This window comes from Ambystoma mexicanum, chromosome 12, assembly GCF_040938575.1.
Source record: "Ambystoma mexicanum isolate Mex_15411 chromosome 12, UKY_AmexF1_1, whole genome shotgun sequence".
Lineage (NCBI taxonomy): Eukaryota > Metazoa > Chordata > Amphibia > Caudata > Ambystomatidae > Ambystoma > Ambystoma mexicanum.
In genome coordinates, this window is record NC_090936.1 from 1120680307 (window position 1) to 1120693141 (window position 12835).

The window sequence follows — 12835 nt, forward strand, 5'->3', positions numbered from 1 at the left end:
CGGGGCAGCATCGTTGAAGCAGTTGTGTGTAAGGGAGGCTGTTTTGAGGAGGATTCTGTCTTTAGTGGTCTTTTGACATGGGTCAGGACCTAGACCAATATTTGAAGGGGTGTCTTGTGTGTGCACAATTTCAGCTAACATCACTCACACACCGAGCACCCCTCCAGAAAAGGGGGATGACACTGCCTTGGTCAGATTTACAAGTAGATTTCATCAGGCCCGTGATTCGCTCCTCTAGGGTAAACAAGTACATGTTAACAGTAACATGCTTGTTTACCAAATGTGTGGAATGTCTCTCGGCCCCAAATTGCAACGCAGAAACAGCAGCTGCCTTGACAATCAACCACGCCTTCTTGCGTTTCGGCCTTCCCCAAAGGATTGAGTCAGACCAAGGAAGTCACTTCACCAGCGAGGTGATGACAAAGATGTGGGAGATACTTGGGGTAAAGAGAAAACTCCATATTGCATACTGCCAAGCCTCTAGTGGGGGAGTTGAGAGGTACAATACAACCATTGTGAGCATTCTAAAGAAGTTTTTGGTGGACTCTGGGCCTAGTTGGATCATCTGATTAGTGCTTGTCCTGATGGCCATCAGATCTACACCATGTTCTGCCACCAAAATGTCTCCATTTGAGCTAATGACTGGATGGAAAATGGTGCTACCCTAGCAGCTGCTCTATCGAACACAAGATCAGACACTGATTAATGCATCCACATCATATGAATATATTGAGAATCTGAGAAAACACCTTCAGCATGCTTTTGGGAACGCTCAGCGGAATCTAGAGATATCGGCCGAGGGGATGAAACCCCTCTACGATTTAAAGACTAGTAAAAAAGAATATCAAGTAGGAGACAGGGTCTACTTGTACACATTTTAGAGGAACCAGACCAAGGAGCGGAAATTCCTCCCCTCCTGGTGCGGTCCCTTTGAAATTTTAGACAAAATTTCACCTGTCGCCTATAAGATCTTCATCCCCAAAAAAGAACTGTCAGAAGAAAAATGGGTCCACATCAATCAGTTGAAAAGATGTCACCCCAGACACGTTTTGCAGCTGATTAATGAGCCACCAGAAAGTCGAGCAGAGGAACCATCTGAAGAATGAGAAGAAAGGAGAAAAATAAAGCAGAGGGAAGAATTTAGATGCATAGTTATATCTATGTAAAAGGGAGTCAATTACTTGGTGTTATTGTAAGAATGAGAAAAAAGATGTCAGAAAAAAGTAAAATTGTCGTCCTTGTTCTGTTGAGTAAATTGCTTGGTGTTATTGTAAAAAAAAAACAATATCATAAAATTTGTAAACTGTAATCTGTGTTCCATTGTTGAAAATCTTACGGGAATAATGTCAGTGAAAATTCCTAATACTTGTTTTTTCTATCTCCTATTAGGTCATTAACTTCCTTACATGCCATCCTGGAGAGGATCACCCTGGGGACCCGGAAGGGAAGGAAGAAAGAGCGTGCCCCACCATACACTCCAACTTAAAGACGGAAGGGGATCCTGGAGTGCTGCTCCCTGATGAAGGAGAATTCCACCGCATGAACCCCTCTCTGCCCTACTCTTCCCCAACAAAATGTTACGGAAGAGCTGGGGGGGAATCTGTGGGGTGCATTTAAGGCCATAAGCAGAAATCCCCTTCACCTAAAACCGCATATAAACAGTGCCACCAAATCGGCTGTGCTTGTGTCTTCCTGGCACATGTGTGGCAATTAGTTGAACAATGCATTGAAAAACGGCCCTGCATTTGCTTCATTTTCATGTGCATAACTAGAATTTAAGTCCTGCATCCAGAAAGGTGCTGCGTCTGTTTTTCTTACATCTGGAGAACAAAAAGTATGCACAATATCAAAAACAGCCTGGTTTTAGTGATAAATCACATGAGGGGCAAGGGTTTCTACATTATAACTCAACACGGCTTTTGTTCCCTTTGATGTGAATCATTACACTCAATTTACTGCAAATGAAAGAAATAGCGTGGCTTTTTCTTTTTTCTGTGTCAAAATCTCTGTAATCCTGTGCAGTATCCCTCTGTGTCCATGCACCAATAGTACATGAAAAACCCCTCAAAAGGACTAATTGAAAAACAATCCGTGACCTGCAGAACCACATTTTGAAACTTTAAATGAAAGGCCTGCACACGTGTGAATCCGTTCTTTGGAAAATAAGGAAAAATGTTGTTTAAAAGTCAATGTCGAATGACAGCTTTTGCTTGTACATAAATATCTGTGAATATGTGTGGGTAGGGGTTTGGCTACACAATGTACATTTTATTCATCTCCACAAGATTTGGTAACCTTGGAAAAAGGCTCAGAAACCAGTAAAACTGTTTTTTGACTCAGGCACAGAATTCAATTGCAAGCCTTGCCTCCCAATGAAAAATCGCACCAATAAGTGAAGCGGTCCACAATGGCATGTGAGGTGGCCGAGAGTGTGATGATCCTCTGCTCTACCAGAATAGCAGGCAGGACTGGAAGAGAGGACAAAGGAAACCAGTGTGGCTAGTGCGTGACTAAGAAGTGCGATTTCCTCCAGCACCGACTCTGAAGGAGGAACTGTCAAACTTCAAAGGGCATCATAAAAGTACTTTGTTGCAAGCCGAGCAAGGAGGAGACAGTTTGCTGTGGGGGTCTGCAGCATCGCAACATGTGACAAATCATCCCCATTGACATTAAAGGACTTCCTTCTTTTAAGACATTGTTCCCAGCAATTTGAATAAGTAATAATTGTGCATTATGCTAGTTTTCCATGTGATTTTTATAATAATGTAAAGAGACCAAGTGCATGTTTCTAGCACTTTGTGAAATGAAATGGCCAGGAAAGATGCGTTTCTGGCTGATTTATAAATGGAACAAATAGTAAACTTGGGGGAAAGATGCACAATATAAATATGAACATGTGTAATCATTGCCAGATTTTAATTAAAATGCATTTCATGAAAAGGGCCAAAATGTGCCAAAGGGTGATGCTACCTCGCACAGAGCCGGCGATCGGTTTGTCCAATTCCCTGTGATCCATTGAATCCGCATTTCTACTTCTTATGGTGGTGGCTAGTATAAGTTTGAATTTTTGATTCATAACTCATTTTTGTTCAAAAGTAGACTTGAGAGACAAAGAAAGGTCATAAATGCAAACACACAAATAATGCCCTTTCCCCTGAATCAATAGGCCCAGGGGGAGTAGAGAGGACAGCTAGGCTGTCCTATCCCAGGATAGGAGTAATTCCAGAGTACTTACCCCGTGGTTTCCCCCAGGTTCTAAAATAGATTATGCCATTTGGGCTATATAAGGGGGACACAGAGAGACACAAAGGGACTGATCCATCCACAGCAAGACACACTTGTTTCCAGATCCAGACACACACAAGAATCTGGGGAGAAAGGAGAGGAGGCAGCTGATCCCATCTGAGAGAGAGTGAGCAGATCCCTTGGCCTAGCTGTCCAGGGTGACCAGAGTCCTCGATGGCTTTCCAGAATCCCAGAATCAAGCTTACATTGTAAGTAGCAAATAACCCCAGTCCCAAACTGCATATCCCACTCTTTTGACTCTTGCATCCCATTGAAAATTCCATTCAAAGTCCCAATTGCCAGCATAATCCATTCACCTTTTCATAGAAAAATCTGTATTAGCCTGTGTATGTTAGTGCATTTCTTTTATAAGTCTTTCAGTTTTCTGTATAAGTCCTTAGTATCACTTTGAAATAAATCAATTAATTCCCTTATAAAGAAATTTACTGTGTGATTTGGTTGAAATTTTGAAATTAACCACCTTGTGCCAAGTGCCTTTCTTTAATAATTATAGCCATTAAAGTATAGCCTCAACAGAATTAGTCTTTGTCTAACAAAAACCGAATTTGCCCGTGTACTGTGTGCGTTCACACAAATTCCTAATTTGCATCTGTCCCATAGAAAACCCCAAACCGTATTCCCATAGAGAACCATCCCGTTCTGTCAGAATCCTACCTATTATGTGCCTTTGTCCTGCTCCTTGAAGCCGATTTCCGATTTTGACAGCTAAGCCTTTTCTTTGCTGCCTGTCATCACTCATCCCATGTGAAAATGAAATTCTCAATTGCCGTGTGTGTTTTCTTTTGCATTTGTCTTCTTTCCCAAAATTGACTTTCTTACCTTGTGTTCATGTTGCCTTGGTGCCCTGCTTAGTAGTCTGTAAGCTTCCTTATCTCTCGAGTGTAGCAAGACACATTTATTTTCTAGCTGTCCCACCGCGGTTTTAAGCTGCTGTTCCAGTAACAAGTAAAATCTGTTTTGCTCTTAAATAGGGTTTTCATTTTCTTTTCTGGCCTCCCATCTTGGGGTGGTGGGCTGAATTCTAAATTCGATTTTTCCCTCTTTATATTGACTCCTTGCCACTGCCTTCCATCCAAAAAGAATTATGTTAGCAGATGTTTGGGGGTGAGTGTTGCAGGGGGAATGTTTAAACTTAATACTACTGCATGCTTTAAAATCATTTTTCATGTGTTGTGACTGTGACTGTGCAAAATTGGTGCAGATTGGAGGAACGGTGTGGACTTGTATAGGGAACGTACGCAAAGCCACAAAACCACAAACCCATAAATTTTCACATATATATATATATATATATATATATATATATATATATATATATATATATATATATATATATAAAAAAAGGACTGGAAACCAATCCGGGTTACATCGGCACTCCGGCTATGATGAAAGTGAAAGGCTGGATGTCTTCAATAAATCCACATGCAGGCTTGTGTACCGTGCAGTCAAAGTGTCCTTTATTGTTTAAAATACATGGACAAAGGAGGCAGCAACGGTCCTAGGTGCAAGAAAGGAACGACGCGTTTCACCCTACTCGGGCTTCGTCTGGTATGTGACATAGAGAGAGGACTGTAGTATTATAGAGAAAAGTATATGAGTCCTTTTTCAATGTTTTGCACTTAAGTAAGGTAACGAGTGGTAGACAAGAATGCAGCCATGTTGGAACCTGCATGACCACCCATTTCAGTGCATTCATGAGAGACACAGTGTTTTATAAACACTGTAGCGGTTCGAAACATATTTGTTTGATCAAACCAATTGTCCCATGTGGGTAAGGGATGGACAAAAAGCCTGAAATTACTGATATTGAATCGTGTAATTTCATCTTAGTGTTTGCCAATGTCAATGAAATTAGATAAGACGATCGTGCATCGTCTTCTATTGTACTGGGTTTGTTTAGTGTAGCCCAAGTGGGCCGACACAGTGTCTCAGCATGAACTGAAATGTGCTGTCAAAAAAGTTTACAAAGTACATGTTGCAGACATCAAAATTGAGATATACAGATGTTTCATAAGTAATAAAGTGCTATGTGCTATGTAAACATTGAAGGACTATTGATTGACAAAGTGCTGAGTGCTATCAATAAAGTGCATAACATAAAGTGCATATTGCAAAATAGCAAGTGGTTGGGAAATTGATCTAGAGGCGGTATGTAAACCTTGCGGGTGCCTCTATGGTATATTCTATCCTACTCTGATCTCATCACCTCCATAGAAATTGAATGAAAAACACTGGCGCTAATAAACGTTAGAAAGACGCTAAAAAACGTAGGACGGGGTAAGGGATAAGGAAAGGGACAGGGGGGGGAAAGGGGGGGGAGGGGGAGAAGAGGGAGAGAGAAAGGAGGGGCATAAAACTATCATTATTATATCATAAGTATCAAAAAATATTATTATTAAAACACATAAATTGATCTTATACAGCGCAGATGGGCAGTGTGTTTCCCTCGCGGTCGCCCATATGCTGTGACTTGAGGCTGTATGTGACCCTTGCGGGTGCCTCATATATCGGTCGGTTCCACTGTACATCAGTATTATACAGTATTATACAGAAGTATTATACCAAAAAGCATGACAAGGTCGATAAATTAATCTCCTATGCAAGTAAGACGTTATCCTCTGTGGAGAAAAAATTCAACGATTATGAGAAAGCACTCCTGGCAACGGTATGGACATTAAAGAATTACCGCCTATTCATCGAGGAGGAGCACATCATCGTCAAGACTCTTCACCAGCCTTTGCAATATCTTCAAAGTGACAGAATCCGGTCATGGAATGTGAGTAATTCCAGAATTACTTCCCCAGATTCTGCCCATGCAAGGCTTTCCTGTGGAGGTCAGATATGGCCAAAACAAGAAGAGTCCCTTCACGCAAGGTTTGGATGATTTGCATGATTGTGCCCGAGAAAACTGTCCCAAGACAACATGGAGGCGTTCCTGAATTCCCTGCACATAGTCTATGAAGAAGACATGTGCAAGGGGATGCCCACAGTTTATGTGGACAGATGCTCCTACAAGGTTGATAACAACGGGGAAAAGGAACTGGTGGCCAGCATTGGGAATGCCTGGGTGAATGATGCCCGGGAGCCCTCCATTGGGTACAAGATCGGCCCCCGCAGTAGTCAGGTGGCGGAGTTGATTGCAGTTCACCAGGCCATCCTCACTGCCATGCAACACTGACTCCACAAACTAGTCATAATCACTGATTCAGATTATGTCCGGAACGGGTTTGTGGAGCTCCTAAGTAATTGGAAAACCAGAGGCATGGTGTGTGCAAACAATAAACCACTCAAGCATGGCAAACTAATACAAAACATTTATGATATGATCATCTCTAATGGGATGACCATCTATTGGAAAAAGATCATGGGTCATTCCAGAATAGCGTGACCAGACACAACTGAAAATGACCTGGTTGGCCAAAACCAGAGCCATCCAGGGGGATCTCCTTGAGATCGAGTCCCTTTTGGGGGAAATCCAGGCTGCTGCAGTCACCAGGTCCCAAACACTTGCCCAAAATGAACTCTCAACTGCCCAGTGGAGTAAGGAAACCCCAGATGCTGATTTGATCACAGCACAAAAAGTGGATCCGATTATTGGAAAATGTTACCAACACATTGAGGATCCCGTGAACTTTCCTCTGATGGAAATCGATCACATCGGAAAAGAGGATCTCCGGGTGTTGATGAAGTTTCCCAAATATTCTGAATCCAAAACTGTTTGTTGGTAAGTAGATCCATCTCTGGATGTGTACAGTGGGTGATACCTACCTCATTCCGTATCCTAATGCTAAGTCCCGCCCATGACGCGGCCACAGCCGGTCTTCAACGGGGCTTCATGCTACTTCATAAATCTTACGAGAGGTTGCATACTGGCCACACATTTGTTTGTTTGTTTGTTTGTTTATTTATATTGCGCACCAGACCCAAGGGAATTCGAGCGCGAAGGCAGAAAGAGGGTTGTTCAACTTAGGTTACATGTTACAAATAAACAGGGGTACAGCTACGGTTACAATGCTGTAGACATGTAGTGTCAAAAAATCACAGAAGTATGTACAGTGAGTTAACAAGAATGCAGATGTGACAGATAAATAGAGCAGAGCAAATATACAAAATAAACATGAGATCCCAAATGACAGTAGGGCGAAGTTAGGCATCATGATCTTTTAGCCATTGGATCAGATTGGATCTGAATGGCTGGTAAGGGAGGTCTTCCCTTAGAGCATTTGGAAGGGAGTTCCACAGTTGTGCCGCTTTAACAGCAAAGCTACTCCCGCCAGATTTAGTAAGTTTGAATCTGGGTACTAACAAAAGGTTAGAGTTAGCTTTTCGTAAGTGGCGAGAGGCTGCTTGTCTGGTGAGTCTGTCTATAAGGTATTGCGGGGCAGCATGGTTGAAGCATATGTGTGTAAGGGAGGCTGTTTTGAGGAGGATTCTGTCTTTAGTGATCTTTTGACATGGGTCAGGACCTAGACCAATATTTGAAGGGGTGTCTTGTGTGCGCACAATTTCAGCTAACATCACTCACACACCGAGCACCCCTCCAGAAAAGGGGGATGACACTGCCTTGGTCAGATTTACAAGTAGATTTCATCAGGCCCGTGATTCGCTCCTCTAGGGTAAACAAGTACATGTTAACAGTAACATGCTTGTTTACCAAATGTGTGGAATGTCTCTCGGCCCCAAATTGCAACGCAGAAACAGCAGCTGCCTTGACAATCAACCACATCTTCTTGCGTTTCGGCCTTCCCCAAAGGATTGAGTCAGACCAAGGAAGTCACTTCACCAGCGAGGTGATGACAAAGATGTGGGAGATACTTGGGGTAAAGAGAAAACTCCATATTGCATACTGCCAAGCCTCTAGTGGTGGAGTTGAGAGGTACAATACAACCATTGTGAGCATTCTAAAGAAGTTTTTGGTGGACTCTGGGCCTAGTTGGATCATCTGATTAGTGCTTGTCCTGATGGCCATCAGATCTACACCATGTTCTGCCACCAAAATGTCTCCATTTGAGCTAATGACTGGATGGAAAATGGTGCTTCCCTAGCAGCTGCTCTATCGAACACAAGATCAGACACTGATTAATGCATCCACATCATATGAATATATTGAGAATCTGAGAAAACACCTTCAGCATGCTTTTGGGAACGCTCAGCGGAATCTAGAGATATCGGCCGAGGGGATGAAACCCCTCTACGATTTAAAGACTAGTAAAAAAGAATATCAAGTAGGAGACAGGGTCTACTTGTACACATTTTAGAGGAACCAGACCAAGGAGCGGAAATTCCTCCCCTCCTGGTGCGGTCCCTTTGAAATTTTAGACAAAATTTCACCTGTCGCCTATAAGATCTTCATCCCCAAAAAAGAACTGTCAGAAGAAAAATGGGTCCACATCAATCAGTTGAAAAGATGTCACCCCAGACACGTTTTGCAGCTGATTAATGAGCCACCAGAAAGTCGAGCAGAGGAACCATCTGAAGAATGAGAAGAAAGGAGAAAAATAAAGCAGAGGGAAGAATTTAGATGCATAGTTATATCTATGTAAAAGGGAGTCAATTACTTGGTGTTATTGTAAGAATGAGAAAAAAGATGTCAGAAAAAAGTAAAATTGTCGTCCTTGTTCTGTTGAGTAAATTGCTTTGTGTTATTGTAAAAAAAAAACAATATCATAAAATTTGTAAACTGTAATCTGTGTTCCATTGTTGAAAATCTTACGGGAATAATGTCAGTGAAAATTCCTAATACTTGTTTTTTCTATCTCCTATTAGGTCATTAACTTCCTTACATGCCAGCCTGGAGAGGATCACCCTGGGGACCCGGAAGGGAAGGAAGAAAGAGCGTGCCGCACCATACACTCCAACTTAAAGACGGAAGGGGATCCTGGAGTGCTGCTCCCTGATGAAGGAGAATTCCACCGCATGAACCCCTCTCTGCCCTACTCTTCCCCAACAAAATGTTACGGAAGAGCTGGGGGGGAATCTGTGGGGTGCATTTAAGGCCATAAGCAGAAATCCCCTTCACCTAAAACCGCATATAAACAGTGCCACCAAAACGGCTGTGCTTGTGTCTTCCTGGCACATGTGTGGCAATTAGTTGAACAATGCATTGAAAAACGGCCCTGCATTTGCTTCATTTTCATGTGCATAACTAGAAGTTAAGTCCTGCATCCAGAAAGGTGCTGCGTCTGTTTTTCTTACATCTGGAGAACAAAAAGTATGCACAATATCAAAAACAGCCTGGTTTTAGTGATAAATCACATGAGGGGCAAGGGTTTCTACATTATAACTCAACACGGCTTTTGTTCCCTTTGATGTGAATCATTACCCTCAATTTACTGCAAATGAAAGAAAAAGCGTGGCTTTTTCTTTTTTCTGTGTCAAAATCTCTGTAATCCTGTGCAGTATCCCTCTGTGTCCATGCACCAATAGTACATGAAAAACCCCTCAAAAGGACTAATTGAAAAACAATCCGTGACCTGCAGAACCACATTTTGAAACTTTAAATGAAAGGCCTGCACACGTGTGAATCCGTTCTTTGGAAAATAAGGAAAAATGTTGTTTAAAAGTCAGTGTCGAATGACAGCTTTTGCTTGTACATAAATATCTGTGAATATGTGTGGGTAGGGGTTTGGCTACACAATGTACATTTTATTCATCTCCACAAGATTTGGTAACCTTGGAAAAAGGCTCAGAAACCAGTAAAACTGTTTTTTGACTCAGGCACAGAATTCAGTTGCAAGCCTTGCCTCCCAATGAAAAATCGCACCAATAAGTGAAGCGGTCCACAATGGCATGTGAGGTGGCCGAGAGTGTGATGATCCTCTGCTCTCCCAGAATAGCAGGCAGGACTGGAAGAGAGGACAAAGGAAACCAGTGTGGCTAGTGCGTGACTAAGAAGTGCGATTTCCTCCAGCACCCACTCTGAAGGAGGAACTGTCAAACTTCAAAGGGCATCATAAAAGTACTTTGTTGCAAGCCGAGCAAGGAGGAGACAGTTTGCTGTGGGGGTCTGCAGCATCGCAACATGTGACAAATCATCCCCATTGACATTAAAGGACTTCCTTCTTTTAAGACATTGTTCCCAGCAATTTGAATAAGTAATAATTGTGCATTATGCTAGTTTTCCATGTGATTTTTATAATAATGTAAAGAGACCAAGTGCATGTTTCTAGCACTTTGTGAAATGAAATGGCCAGGAAAGATGCGTTTCTGGCTGATTTATAAATGGAACAAATAGTAAACTTGGGGGAAAGATGCACAATATAAATATGAACATGTGTAATCATTGCCAGATTTTAATTACAATGCATTTCATGAAAAGGGCCAAAATGTGCCAAAGGGTGATGCTACCTCGCACAGAGCCGGCGATCGGTTTGTCCAATTCCCTGTGATCCATTGAATCCGCATTTCTACTTCTTATGGTGGTGGCTAGTATAAGTTTGAATTTTTGATTCATAACTCATTTTTGTTCAAAAGTAGACTTGAGAGACAAAGAAAGGTCATAAATGCAAACACACAAATAATGCCCTTTCCCCTGAATCAATAGGCCCAGGGGGAGTAGAGAGGACAGCTAGGCTGTCCTATCCCAGGATAGGAGTAATTCCAGAGTACTTTCCCCGTGGTTTCCCCCAGGTTCTAAAATAGATTATGCCATTTGGGCTATATAAGGGGGACACAGAGAGACACAAAGGGACTGATCCATCCACAGCAAGACACACTTGTTTCCAGATCCAGACACACACAAGAATCTGGGGAGAAAGGAGAGGAGGCAGCTGATCCCATCTGAGAGAGAGTGAGCAGATCCCTTGGCCTAGCTGTCCAGGGTGACCAGAGTCCTCGATGGCTTTCCAGAATCCCAGAATCAAGCTTACATTGTAAGTAGCAAATAACCCCAGTCCCAAACTGCATATCCCACTCTTTTGACTCTTGCATCCCATTGAAAATTCCATTCAAAGTCCCAATTGCCAGCATAATCCATTCACCTTTTCATAGAAAAATCTGTATTAGCCTGTGTATGTTAGTGCATTTCTTTTATAAGTCTTTCACTTTTCTGTATAAGTCCTTAGTATCACTTTGAAATAAATCAATTAATTCCCTTATAAAGAAATTTACTGTGTGATTTGGTTGAAATTTTGAAATTAACCACCTTGTGCCAAGTGCCTTTCTTTAATAATTATAGCCATTAAAGTATAGCCTCAACAGAATTAGTCTTTGTCTAACAAAAACCGAATTTGCCCGTGTACTGTGTGCGTTCACACAAATTCCTAATTTGCATCTGTCCCATAGAAAACCCCAAACCGTATTCCCATAGAGAACCATCCTGTTCTGTCAGAATCCTACCTATTATGTGCCTTTGTCCTGCTCCTTGAAGCCGATTTCCGATTTTGACAGCTAAGCCTTTTCTTTGCTGCCTGTCATCACTCATCCCATGTGAAAATGAAATTCTCAATTGCCGTGTGTGTTTTCTTTTGCATTTGTCTTCTTTCCCAAAATTGACTTTCTTACCTTGTGTTCATGTTGCCTTGGTGCCCTGCTTAGTAGTCTGTAAGCTTCCTTATCTCTCGAGTGTAGCAAGACAAATTTATTTTCTAGCTGTCCCACCGCGGTTTTAAGCTGCTGTTCCAGTAACAAGTAAAATCTGTTTTGCTCTTAAATCGGGTTTTCATTTTCTTTTCTGGCCTCCCATCTTGGGGTGGTGGGCTGAATTCTAAATTCGATTTTTCCCTCTTTATATTGACTCCTTGCCACTGCCTTCCATCCAAAAAGAATTATGTTAGCAGATGTTTGGGGGTGAGTGTTGCAGGGGGAATGCTTAAACTTAATACTACTGCATGCTTTAAAATCATTTTTCATGTGTTGTGACTGTGACTGTGCAAAATTGGTGCAGATTGGAGGAACGGTGTGGACTTGTATAGGGAACGTACGCAAAGCCACAAAACCACAAACCCATAAATTTTCACTTATATATATATATATATATATATATATATATATATATATATATATATATATATATATATATATATATATATATATATATATATATAAAAAAGGACTGGAAACCAATCCGGGTTACATCGGCACTCCGGCTATGATGAAAGTGAAAGGCTGGATGTCTTCAATAAATCCACATGCAGGCTTGTGTACCGTGCAGTCAAAGTGTCCTTTATTGTTTAAAATACATGGACAAAGGAGGCAGCAACGGTCCTAGGTGCAAGAAAGGAACGACGCGTTTCACCCTACTCGGGCTTCGTCTGGTATGTGACATAGAGAGAGGACTGTAGTACTATAGAGAAAAGTATATGAGTCCTTTTTCAATGTTTTGCACTTAAGTAAGGTAACGAGTGGTAGACAAGAATGCAGCCATGTTGGAACCTGCATGACCACCCATTTCAGTGCATTCATGAGAGACACAGTGTTTTATAAACACTGTAGCGGTTCGAAACATATTTGTTTGATCAAACCAATTGTCCCATGTGGGTAAGGGATGGACAAAAAGCCTGAAATTACTGATATTGAATCGTGTAATTTC